This window comes from Rhinolophus sinicus, linkage group LG16, assembly GCF_036562045.2.
Source record: "Rhinolophus sinicus isolate RSC01 linkage group LG16, ASM3656204v1, whole genome shotgun sequence".
In the NCBI taxonomy this organism is placed as follows: domain Eukaryota; kingdom Metazoa; phylum Chordata; class Mammalia; order Chiroptera; family Rhinolophidae; genus Rhinolophus; species Rhinolophus sinicus.
The window spans coordinates 9,456,434-9,470,424 of NC_133765.1; the positions used below are offsets into that span (position 1 = coordinate 9,456,434).

General features: G+C 37.8%; 1 protein-coding gene and 1 pseudogene across 4 annotated transcripts in view; both read left to right on the plus strand.

Annotated features, from left to right (window-relative positions):
• The window catches only part of ZBTB44 (zinc finger and BTB domain containing 44), an 81,956-nt gene that overhangs the window by 9,586 nt on the left and 58,379 nt on the right, over positions 1–13,991 (plus strand). The gene's annotated exons all lie outside the window — the stretch shown is intronic.
• LOC109435844 (high mobility group protein B2) lies at positions 573–7,647 on the plus strand (annotated as a pseudogene).

Genomic DNA, 13,991 nt, shown 5'->3' on the forward strand with positions numbered 1-13,991 from the left:
TCTATTTTGTTCATCATTTGCTGTTATACTTTTATTAATGTGATTAAACGTAAACGAATATGCTTATTCCAAAAACAAACACCATAAACCACAAACATTTATTCAACATTCTTAAGATGCCCTCTCTGTGTTAGGCAGTTACAGAATACACACAGGCTCAGCTTCTTCCCTCAAGTAGCATGTGGATCTATAGAAAGCAAGATCTGTAAATGAGTAATTGATCACCTATTGTACATAAAATACTCTATGAGTAATAGAGCAGTGATCTTTTTGTGACCATAAGGGATGCTCAAATTGAGACTTACTGCACTATAATAAGCAGTATTACTGCTCATTATAACGCATGTTGTAAATGGCGTGGAAACAGCAATGATTAAGAACCTCTGGTGGTTTGGCCACAGAAAGACCTGTATACACATGTTCACAGTACCTTTATTTATAATAGCCCCAAACTGGAAACACCCTAAAAGTCTATCAACAGTTAAATGATAAACATTATGGTACACCCATACAATGGAATAGTACTTAGTAATATGAAGGAACAAAAAATTCTTGAGCCTGGGGCCAGCCCGATGGCTCAGGCGGTTAGAGTTCTATGTTCCTAACTCCGAAGGCTGCCGGTTCGATTCCCACATGGGCCAGTGGGCTCTCAACCACAAGGTTGCCAGTTCAATTCCTCGAGTCCCACAAGTGATGGTGGGCAGTGCCCCCTGCAACTAAAATTGAACACAGCACCTTGAGCTGAGCTGCCACTGAGCTCCCGGATGGCTCAGTTGGTTGGAGTGCGTCCTCTCAACCACAAGGTTGCCGGTTCGACTCCCACAAGGGATGGTGGGCTGCGCCCCCTGCAACTAGCAACGGCAACTGGACCTGGAGCTGAGCTGCGCCCTCCACAACTAAGATTGAAAGGACAACAACTTGACTTGGAAAAAAGTCCTGGAAGTACACACTGTTCCCCCAATAAAGTCCTGTTCCCCTTCCCCAATTAAAAATAAAAATTCTTGAGCCTAACAACATGGATGAATCTCAAAAATAATTATATCCAGTGAAATAAGTCAGATCAGTAAGAAAGTATATATTATATGATTCTATTTATATAAAATTCTAGAAAATGAACCTTGTCTAAAATAGAAAGCAAACCAGTGGCTCCTGGGGAGGGGCAGGAGGGAGAGACTTGCAAAGAGGCACGAAACTTACAGGGGTCATGGAAATGTTCCTTATCTTGATTGTGGTGATGATATATATGTCAAAACTGATCAAATTGTGCATTTTAAACATATGCAGTTTATTGTACATCAGTTTTATCTCAAGCATTCAAATGATTCTTTTTTTTTTTTAATAAATTTTATTGGGGAATATTGGGGAAGTGTGTTTCTCCAGGGCCCATCAGCTCCAAGTTGTTGGCCTTCAATCAAGTTGTGGAGGGCGCAGCTCAGCTCCAAATCCAGTTGCCGTTTTCAATCCTTAGTTGCAGGGGGCGCAGCCCACCATCCCATGTGGGAATTGAACTGGCAACCTTGTTGTTGAGAGCTGGCGCTCTAACCAGCGGTGCCATCCGACCGCCCCTCTGGAAGCTCTGCGGCAGCTTGTTGTCTTTAATCTAGTTGTGGATGGCGCAGCTCACTGGCCCACGTGGGAATCGAACCGGCAGCCTTGTTCGGAGCTCGTGCTCTAACCAACTGAGCCACCTGGCCACCCTTCATTCAAATGATTCTTAACACAGGTATGATAGATTCCAAAATATGTTGGAATTATCCTTTTATCCTTGGAGAGACAGGACATATACTCTGGTAAACCTAAGTTGGTGTTACATCAAATGCCAGATCAGTGGTCATGACAGATACTACAGGAGTTCAGTGAAGGGACAAGCAGCATAGGTTAATAATAAAAAGAGGACAGGATTTAAATAAAATCAGTTCCTGATTTTGAGCCCCTATTAGGCCACTTATTTTCTCTGATCTTTATGTTCCTTGATCTTTAAACTTTCCTCATCTACTTCATCAGGTTTTTAAAATCCAAAGAAAATGTATTTAAAAACACAGTGTAATCTGAAAAGTGACATACAAATGGAAGATATTGCTCACATGTAGGGTGGAAGGAAGAACAAAGCAGAGAAGTATCTGACTGTTCAGAGCAATAAGGAGGGGAGTTCCAAAAAGAGACCAGAAGTGGGGAAATGTAAATCCATATGGTGTATTCAGAGAGTAAGTTAAAATCAATTTGGAGTTAATAATTAATATTGCAGACTAAGGAAAAGGTAGCAGCCTAAAGCATCTAAAGATATAAAAGAGCTGAGAGAATATGAGGTACATGGCAAGAAAGCTTAGCATCAGTATGTAAATTGCTGTTTACTAGCGCTGTGACCTTGGATGAGTCAGTTATTCTCTGAACTTCAATTTCTTTATCAATGTAATGGGAGGAGCTCAAGGGTTTTATATATTGAACTTGGTATCAATTGTATACAAAAGTGTTGAAAAGAACAAAATGCTATTAAACACTTTGTAAGCGGGCATTTTCCCGCCAAATCGCGTCGTAACACGGGGTTTTTTGACATTTTCTCACCAAAATTAGACTTTCCGTAAAATATTCATATCTTTCGATCTATTTGATATTTTTCTATGAAACTTTCAGTGTTTTAGTTTAAAAAGACGTGCAAAATATGTGTTATTCTCGTCTCCCGCGCTTTGGTATAAAAAGCGATATGACGAGTTTACTCGTTTCCCGCAAAAAATGTGTTAAGAGTTGTTCAGTGTGACAACGTAAGGCATGAGGTAATAAGTGCTGGATTCAGATTGTTGTATTTTAGAGGGTATTTGAATAATGGAGGATTTATTCAAGGCTGGTGACACTAAAGGCAAGGAGACCAGTCAGGATGCTATTTTAAGTAATCCTAGGCAGTGACTAAAGGAGAAAAGAATGGATCTGAGAAAGGTCTTAGTATCCAAGTCTGTGTTAGGAGGAAAAGGGAAAGATAGAAGTTGTATTAGTTTCCTGTGGCTTTTATAATAAATCATCATAAACTAGATGGCTGAAAACAACAAATTTATTCTCATAGTTCTGGAGCACAAAAGTTCAAAATCAATATCACATCATTGAAATCAAGGTATTGGCAGATACCCACTCCATCCAAAAGCTCTAGGGGAAAATCCATTCCTTGCCTCCCCCAGTTTCTGATCGCTCCAGGCATTCTGTGGCTTGTGGTGACATCACTCTGATTTCTGCCCCGTCTTCTCATCACCTTCTCTGATATGTGTGTCATCTCTGCCTCTTATAAGGATGCTCTTTAGAGCCCACTTGGATAATCCAGGCTAATCTCCCTATCGCAAGATACTTAACTTAATCACATCTGCAAAGTCCTTGCCGTAAAAGTAACATTCTCAAATTCCAGAGATTAAGGCATGGACATATGTGGGGGGAGTGACCTTTTTAAGTCTACACAGAAGTCAAAGATAACTCTCAGGTTATCTACTTTTGGGAATGGTGGTATCATAAAAGAAAATACATTTGTGAGAGATGATAATGACTTCATTTGGACCTGCCGAAGTACCTACCTGTGGGATTTCTGTGTGTGGATACTCATTTTATGTATCAGAAAATCTTGAATTAAGTGGCTTAAATGCCAAGGACATTTATCATTTTAAACAAAAACAAAACAGGAATCCTGGAGTAAGGCAGCTTTAGACTTGATTATTAGCAATTCATTGACAGCATCAGGGACCTAAGTGCTGAACTTGTTTCTTTGCCGTACTTAACCTGGCCCTCCTTATGATCACAATTCTAGGTCTTAAATCCAAAGATGAGCACATCTAGCTGGCTTGTTTTGTGTGCCTTGTTTTATCAGCAGGGAGACCTAACCCTAAGCCATGACGCTCCCTAGCAGGCTCTATTCCTCTTTGCCAGATAGACATTTAAAACATTTTCTTGATTGTCTTTTACCTAAATAGACCTATTATATCTACATTGCAAATTTGTTGAGGTAGGTACCCCCAACCCTTCCCCCATACTGTACACAATCTTCCTTTATGATTATCGTAAGTGACAAATGGATTTTACTACTCATTGATGTGAAAATTTGAAGATAGGAAACCAGCTTTTTCTGGCGTGGGTCAGAAGTTTAAACAACAGCCCATTCACCTTGCTTAGCCTTCTTTAAGTTCTTGTTAACAATTTCCTAACTGTCTCCTGATTTAACATGAAGGCAGTGGTTAAGTGTGGTATGGGGACTTGCCTGGGGATCCCTGGAACCTTCCTGAGGGAGGGTCCACAAGGTCAAAACATTTTCATAACAGTATTAACATATTGTTTGTCATTTTCATTCTCATTCTCACGATATTCAGTGGAGTTTTCCAAAGGCTGCTTGAAATGTAGTATCACAATAGACTCAATACAGATGCAGATAAGGGATGTGGCTGCTGTAATAAATCATACTTTAAGAGATTTGCAAAAATCAGTGCCTCTTTTTCTGAGAAAATGTAGTTTTTTTTAAAAAAAATGTCAACATGTAATAGGCTTATTCAAATAAATCAATTTTTTACATTTCTAAATGTTTTTACTTATGATATGGTAATTATTAGTAGATATCACTCACATAAACAAGGGGTCCTGAGACTACACAGTTTGAAATCTTGCCGTCTAGTGTTGATGCTACTCTAATTACATAGTCAAAAGTTTTTCAATTTCACCAATCATTTTCCCTTGTTACTTGCTGATTATTATCAATTATGTAGACAAAGCATCTTCATACGTTGCAAGATTTGTTGTGGGTACTTCAGAATCATTCATACTATTCAGTGATTTATACTATTCAGTGATTTATCCCATTCATGGAGCAGCATGCTTTCTTATTCTTTATTAATATGTTTAACTGCATTTTATTTCAACCATAATCACAGACTTCTGTGAATCACAGACTAACCTCTAAGATAGTATTCAAGTTCACACTTTTAGCATTCTGAGGATTTTTTGCTTACTGACTATGCTGGATTTAATAATATCCATAACCACCTCAAAACTAAGCAGAGGGCAAAGTAATGAAGACTAGAGAGCAACGACTCAACAACCTTGCAAGGCCATTATCATCATCTCTTGGTAGTGGAGAATTAACTCTCTTGCTCTGGAGAATGACTTTGATTTATGAATAAACATTCATAAGCAGAAGAGTAATTTTTCTAAATTTGTATGTAAAGGGAGAATAGCTGAGGGAAGATTTTCAGGTGTTGACAAAAGATAGGAGGTGGTAAATCAAAAACGAGTACCAGATTTTAAGCTCTGGGTGACTGAGCAATTGAAAGCATCCATCATTAACAGAATTAGAAAGTCTGCAGTGGCGTATCATTTGAGGAGAAAGAATTTAAGTTCGGTTTCAGGTGGTGAATTTGAAAGATAGCAAACACATTTAGATGGAATTGTCCAGCACTAGCTGGTCATGAGAGCCCCAGAATTGAAATTCAGGAAGGATAATGGAGTTAGAGATTTGAGATTAATTCAGCCAGAATTGATAGAGTCAGAGATCTGTCAATAAAGATACTTCATCTGTTACTTAGTGTTGTGTCATATTCTTGTGTATATAGTATGTGTTATGCACAGGTGCTTTCCATATACAGATAGTCCCTGACTTACAAAGTTGACAACAATTTTTCAACTTTACAGTGGTGTGAAAGTGTTACACATTCAGTAGAAACCGTACTGAAACTGATGAGTTTTGATCTTTTCCTGGGCTAGTGATAACCACTATGAAACTCTCGTGATGCTAGGTTGTTTTGCAGCAAGTACTACAACTAATACTCAGCTTGTAAAATTCTGGCCTGATAGCAATGTCTTTTTCAAATATCATTTTATTATAGAATTTGCCTGACTTTCTATCAGTTTGACAATTTACAGAAGTATTTACTGGAATGAGTCATAACTTTTCCCATTCCAATCTGTTTAGTTGTATAAAAGCAGTTTGTCATTTTCAGGATAGTTGATTACTAGTTTGAACAGATTGACTGTGAGTTCTAGAAGTAATAAGATAAAATTTTATTTCAATAAGAACAATTGTTCCTATGTGGAAACTGAATTGTTCTTACAGTATTAGAAAATTAATGGCAAGAGTGCTTTAATTTAGGAATACTGGCTCCAGGGCCTGTTAAGTATGATTTTTATACAAAGCAGTGGATTCCCAAAAATAAAGTAATCTGGGTTCCACTCCCATCTTACATTAATTTACTGACTTGGTTAACCTTTCTGGGCTTTTTTTTTAGCACAGCATCTAGTCCGATAAATGTTTCGTGAACTAAACTTAATTTCTTAAACTATAAAATAATCTCCTTATACCCCCTTCAGCTTCAAAATTCAAATTCCTTTATTCTATTTCTGAAGGGTTTTTTTCCAATTGAGGGGGGAAGAATGCCTCTTTACGATCTTTTCCTCCATCCTTTATCTCTTTTAACCTCTAAGATAGTATTCAAGGCATGAGTAGTAATATCTGTAGTATAAGAGAATGAAAACTGTCAGGTCCAGAGTCATACCTCACAGTTTGGCATATGTATGGTTGCTCTGGAGACACTTAAAATAGTATTGACTGTATCAAAACTTGATGTTTTCCCATAGTTGTCTATATCTTCAAAGACTGGTGATTTCCACAGTTGCTGTAAGAAGTCCTTTTCTTGAGCAGCTTTAGTCAGGGTCCTCAAAGAAGCAGGTCTTACCAGAGGTTTTGTAATTGCTATCTCTTTATCAGTTGTGAGTTAAAACTAGAGCTTAAAGAATGGGGCTTCCAAAACCAATTCACGCCGGAGCTCAGCGAAGGCAGCGCCTGTGGAGTCCTGTTCTGTGGAACACCGAGGAAAAGCTACTACTAGACGCCGTCTGTCACCAGGGGTAAAGGAGACCCCAATGAGCCGAGGGGCAAGATGTCCTTGTATACCTTCTTTGTGTAAACCTGCCGGGAAGAGCACAAGAAGAAACACCCAGACTTCCGTCAATTTTGCCGAATTCTCCAAGAAATGTTCGGAGAGATGGAAGACCATGTCTGCAAAGCAAAAGTCAAAGTTCGAAGGTACGGCAAAAAGTGACAAAGCTCACTATGACAGGGAGATGAAAACTTATGTTCCTCCCAAAGGTGATAAGAAAGGAAAGGAAAAAGATCCCAATGCTCCTAAAGGCCTCCATCTGCCTTCTTCCTGTTTTGCTCTGAACATCGCCCAAAGATCAAAAGTGAACACCCTGGCTTATCCATTGGGGTACTGAAAAAAAATTGGGTGAAATGTGGTCTGAACAGTCAGCCAAACAAGCAACTATATGAACAGAAAGCAGCTAAGCTAAAGGAGAAATATGAAAATGATATGCTGCATACCGCGCCAAGGGCAAAAGTGAAGCAGGAAAGAAGGGCTCTGGCAGGCCAACAGCCTCAAAGAAGAATGAACCAGATGAGGAGGAGGAAGAGGGCGAAGATGATGATGACGAAGAAGAGGAGGCTGTCCTGTAATGATGTGTGTGTGTGTGCGCGCTCAGGCAGTTTTGCTAAGAATGTGAATTCAAGTGCAGCTCAATATTAGCTTCAGTATAAAAACTGTACAGATTTTTGTATAGCTGATAAGATTCTTTATAGAGAAAACACTTTTTTAAAAATACAGGTGGTAGCTTTTTGAGGGGCTGCTACATACAGTTAGATTTTAAGGCTTCTGATGTTAAATGTTTCTAAATATTAAATGGTTTCTTAATTTCTTGTGTATTGTAGCACAGCAAACTTAAAGAAATTAGTATCAATAGTAAATTTTGGGTTTTTTAGAATATTGCATTTTGTTTCTTTAAAAGATTTTGTAATAAAATTATGTATATTATTTTTAAAAATGGGGCTTCCATATCTTAATTGCCACAACCTAATGTATAGTACCATTAATAGTTTTAGAAATTATGAATTACTTAAGTATTTGTCATTATTGCAGTTACTTCAGTTTTATTTTGTCCATGAATACACTTATCATGAGAAGGGTGAGGAAGCAAAGTATGCATATTGTCTATTAGCAAGAATGACACAATGAAACAATTTGCAGTAACAACACAGTGTAATTATATATAATTTACCTACACGTTTGCTGCATTTTAAATATTACATGTGGCTAGAGACTCAGAAAAAAAATCAAGATTTTCATCTCGGTGTCAAAGCTTAATTTTTTTTCCCCTTCTTCCGCCCCCTCCCCCACTCCAGTTTAAGCCATTGTTTCTCCGTCTAGTTGTAGGGCACAGCTCTCTGGCCCATGCTGGTGGTATTATGAACCTTGCTCTCCCCCCGGCTGAGGCAGTTGGTGGCCTGTCGTCGGTTGGCCGCTCACAACAGCTCACGGCATCTCTCACTGGCTGCCGGCCACTCATGCTGGCCACCAGCTGCTCCTGGCATCACACGGTAGCCCATGGCTGCTCATGGCAGCCCAGCTCCAGGGCGAGCTGTTGTTCACAATCTTAACTGTAGAGGGCGCAGCTCACTGGCCCATGTGGGAACCAAACTGGTGACCTCAGCATTAGGAGCACGGCGCTCCAGCCACCTGGGCCATCGGGGCGGCCCTATGTTATCTATATTTTATCCAGTTTTTTAAAAAATCTAGCCTTGCCCATGGAGGTATATCATGTGTGTGAACATCATGTGTCATGTGTCATGGCTAAATTAATTAAAAGACTGATGATAACTGCCAACTTGAAAAGAGAATGTGAACAGTTTGAATTGGTAGCTACCCATACTCAAGATGATACTGCGAAATACCAGAATTTTATGATTGTGATCGCTTCTACCAAGTGATGTATTAGAAGGCGGTAGAACTAGGTGACTTCAAACATTCCTCTCTACCTGAAGATTCCTTGATTTTGTGAATAATCCTTGCTTTTATTAGTTAAATAGGGGATTGAAAACCTGTGGAAACAACCTGAATATCCAGCAACAAATGAATAGATCATATATATATATATATATAATGCAGCCTTTTAAAAGGAAAAAAATACTGATACATGGATGAACCTTGAAGACATTATGCTAAGTAATCCAGTCAGTCAGAAAGGGACAAATAAATATTGGGTGATTCCACCTACTTGAGGTACCTAGAGTAGTAAAATTCATAGAGACAGAAAATAGAAGTGTGGTTACTAGGGGCTGGGATGTTGTTCCTTGGGTCTTAAGGTCTCTAGATAGTTTACTTTTTATCCACCTTTCAGAGTTGTCTTATATTTATTTTACGTATAAAGTACATAGTACTTTAACTGCTGAGTGGAAGGAACAGGAAGAAGTACAGTGGTACCTCAGGTTTCAAATGTAATCTGTTCCGGAAGACCATTTGAGTTCTGAAACGTTCGAAAACAGCTGACAGCTAGGCCTCAGGATCTTGCACTCAGCGGAAGCTGCGTGACATGTTTGACTTCTGAAGGTGTTCGAAAACCGAAGCACTTACTTCCGGGTTTACGGCCTTCGTAAACGGAGATGTTCGAAAACCAAGGTACTACTGTATATTTCATCTTGGCCCAGAATCTAGTCTCTTGCCCATTTTTTCATTGGGTTGTTTGTTTTCTTACCATTGAGTTGTAAGAGTTTTTTTTTTACATATTCTGGGTACAAGTTCTTTGACTGGTGTGTGATTTGCAAATAATTTCTCGTAATGTAGTGTTTTCACACAACAAAAGTTTTTAATTTTCATGAAGTCCAGTTTATCATTTTTCTCTTTTGATTGTGCTTTTCATTTAATGTCTATGAATTCTTTGCCTAACCCCTTATTCCCTGCCTGGACATACAGGTTTTTTCCTATCTTACGAATGCTTTATAATTTTAGTTTTACATGTAGATCTATGACCCAGTTTTAGTTAATTTTGGGATAAGGTATGAGGTTTCAGTCAAGGTGGTTTTTTGTTTGATTTGAGGGTAGTTTGTATATGGATGCTCTATTGTTGCAACATTTATTGAAATGACTATCTTCTCTATTGAATTGCTTTTGCACCTTTGTCAAAAATCAGCCATATTCGTGTGCACATATTTTTGAACTCTCTTCTGTTCCATTGATCTCTGTCTATCCCTTGGCCAATACCACTCTGTCTGGATTACTGTAGTTTTATAGTAAGTCTTTAATTTAGTGTGATAAAACTTTTTCTTTTTCAAAACTGTTTTGTCTATTTTAGTTCCTTTGCTTTTCTGTATAAATTTTAGAATCAGCTCGTTTATATATACCAAAAAAATCCTGTAATTGTAATTATGTTAAATCCCTGCATCAATTTGAGTAGAATTGACATCTCTACTATATTTAATCTTCAATGCGTGAACCTGCCTCTTCATTTACTTAGGTCTTCCTTAATTTCTTTTTATCCGTGTTTTGTACTTTCAGCATGTGGGTTCTATACATGTTTTATTAGATTTATATTTAAGTATTTTGTTTTTTCTGGAGCTGTTACAATGATACTGAATTTTTTTAAATTTAGATTTCTTACTCTTCATTGCTACTATACAAAAATATAATTGACCCTGTGTACTGTCATGTTCATCCTGTGTCCTGTCACTTACTAGCTCTAGGAGGTCTTTTTTTTTTTATATATATACACATACATATATGTGTATATATATACATACATACACCTTTTGGGTTTTTTCCCCTTGCCTTTTTTCCTGATTATAGTGGGAAAGCATGTAGTCTTCAACCAGTAGGTGCCAACCTGTTGATTTTTTTTGTAGTTGCCCTTTATCAGGTTGAAGAAGAAGTTCCCTTCTATTTCTAGTTTGCTAAGATTTTATCATGAAGGAATGTTGTTTTAGGGTGTTGTTGTTTTTTTGATGCTTTTTCTGCATCAATTGAAATTATGTGGTATTTCTTCCTTAAACTGTGAGTATGGTGGATTAAATTGATGGATTTTTTTTTTTAATATTGAACCCCAGGATAACTCCCTCCCCTTGATTGTGGTATTGTTGGTGTTGCTAAATTTGATTTGCTATTATTTTGTTGAGGATTTTTAAATCTGTGTTCACAGGGGGTATTGTTTTGTAGTTTTTTGTACTGATTGTCTGGCTTTTATATCAGAATACTGCTGGCCTCATAAAACAAGAAGTGTTCTTTTTTTTCCTGGAAAAGATTGTATGGTTGGTGTTACTTCTTTAAGTGTTTGGCAGAATTCTGTAGTGAAACCGTCTTGGTCTTGAAGATTTCTTTAGAAGGACTTTAATTATGAATTTGATTTCTGTAACACAGGATTATTCAGGGTATCTGTTTCATCTTGGTTGAATTTTGTGTGTGGTTATCTCAAGAATTGGCCCATTTTATCTTTGTTGTCAAGCTTAAGTGTGTATAGTTGTTTGTAATAGTCTCTTATGTTTTTTATATTTGTTGCATGTTAACGAAAAAAATCCAACAGTCATAAATTTTGACAAGATCTGGTTGACTTTATTCAGCAATTTGTGGATCTGGCAGTATCCAGTCTAGGGATAGAGTGGAGCTCCCAAAGAGTTGTATAAAGTGAGAGAATTTTATAGACCAAAGTGAATAGGAGCAAGGAAGTTTTACTGGGCATTTGCTGTTTGGGTAAGACAGGGTTACTTTCCTTATATGGAGAGATGTCTTGCAGCACAGTTAGGTAACTTGTGCTGAGCAGGCAAGTGCTGATTGGTTGGCTCAGGCCTTTTCTGGGAAAGCCGCGTATAGAAACTTAGTTAAGTTCCAGTTTGCTGACATGGACCTTAGGGTAAGCAACTCCATCTTGGGCCTATTTGGACACTTCAGCAATTGATATCCAATTTTTCAATCCTGATATCAGTAATTTGTTTCTTGTCTTTTTCTTTGTCAATCTTGCTAGAGCTTTATCTATTTTATTGATCTTTTTAAAGATCAAACATTTGGTTCTATTGATTTTTTTATTTTCAATTTTATTGATTTCTGCTCTTTATTAATTCCTTCCTTCTATGCTTTTGTTTTATTTTGTTCTTTTCTAGTTTCTTAAAATAGAAGCCCTAGATTACAGATTTGAGACCTTACTCATTTTCTGATATAAGGTTTTAATGGTATAAATTTCCCTCTAAGTGGGTTCTGTGTTCAATTTTAATGTGGAGGGAGTGTCCCCACACCAACAGGCAATTCTTCGACACTAGCTGGGTGTTTTACCATTTAACTAAATTCTGACATTATCCGAAGATAGCATCAGCCCCTCCATTTAAGGTGTTAGTCCTATAAGACTGACCTCTCATCCTTACTGCATGGGCCAATCAGAAGTCCAGGTTGTCACTTATGCTTCTGACAGACCAGCTATAGATTGGAGGTTCCTACAACCCCTTCCTTGGAAGTTTGATTAATTAGAACTAGAGCAGCTCATAGAGCTCAGGGAAATGTTTTACTTACTAGATTACGGATTTATTATAAAACTAAATAACTCAGGAAAAGCCAGATTGAAGAGATGCATAGGACAAGGTTTAGGGAAAGGGTGTGAAGCTTTCACGCCTTCTCGTAGTATGACGCTCTTCCCCCAAATCTCCACATGTTGAACTGCCCAGAGGCTCCCCACGCCCCATCCTTTGGGGGCTTTATGGAGACTTGATTACATAGGCATAATTGATTCACCTCGAGTCCTTCTCCTCTCCCTGGATGTCAAGGGGGTTGGGAATGAAAATTTCAATGCTCTAAGAATCAGATGGTTGGTGCTCCTTGGCAGCCAGCCCCCATCCTTACGGATATTCTAAAAGCCAATTCATTAACATAGCAAGAGACACCTTTGCTGCTGTCATCACTTAGGAAATTCCAAGGGTCTTACTAGCTCTGTGCCAGAAGTGGGGATGAAGAGCAAATACATGTTTATTATAAATCACAGTATCGTGCGTGCGTTCTAAACACTTATTTTAGCTGCATCCCATAAATTTTGATACGTTGTTTTTCAGTTCAGTATACTGCCTGACTTCCTTGTGTCTTGCTCTATGATCCATGAATTACTTAAAAGTAGTTTAATTTCCAAGTGTTTGGGGATTTTTTTTGTTATCTTTCTGTTACTGACTTTTTGTTTGTTTAAATCCATTAGAATCAGAGAACATACTTTGGAAACAATGTATATTCTGTTAATGGGTGGAATGTTTTATGAATATCAGTGTTACCCAGTTGGTTGATTGTGGTGTTTAGTTCTGCATGTTTCCTAATTTTCTGTCTGTCAATTCCATTGATAGCTGAGACAGGGGTGTTGAAGTCTCCAAATAAAATTGCAGACTTGTGCATTTCTCTCTTCATTTCTGTCAATAACAGAAATAAATTCACTAAAGGTGAAACCAATGTAACTTTACTAACAGTTGTCACCCCATTAAACTTTAATTTTAAAAAAATGCACTAAAGGGACTCAACAGTAAGTTTGACCTGGCAGAAGAAAGATTTAGCAGCCTTTGTCATAGCTCAGTAAAGATTATGCAAACAACAAAAGAAAACAAAGGGGAGGAAAAGGATAAAGAAAAGAGAAAAGTAAACAGTCTCAAAAAAAATGTGGGTCACCATCCAGCACACCAACATAAGTGCAATGGGAGTACAGTGGTACCTCGGTTTTTGAATGTCTCCATTGACGAACATTTTGGTTTACGAACACTGTAAATTTTATGGATCTATGGTATCATTAGATAGTAAAATTCATGCTAAATTTGCATTTTTAGGGGTTGATTTTAAAGGTCTGGAACATATTAATCCATTTTGCATTACTTTCTATGGAGAAACGTGCCTCGATTTTCTAATGTTTCAGAACTCGGTCTTCTGGAATGGATTGTGTTCGAAAACCGAGGTACCACTGTACTAGAAAGAAGAGACAGGAGTAGAAAAAAAATAATGGCAGGAAACACCCCAAATTTATTGAAAAATAATAACCTACACATCCAGGAAGCTCTATGAACTCCAAGTAAGAAAAATAGAAAGAGATCTACAAACATACACATCATGGTAAAAATGCTGAAAGTTAAAGACTAGGAGAAAACTTCCTAAGCAGAAAAACAACTCATCACTTACCATGGAACACCCCTCCCGCATGAGATT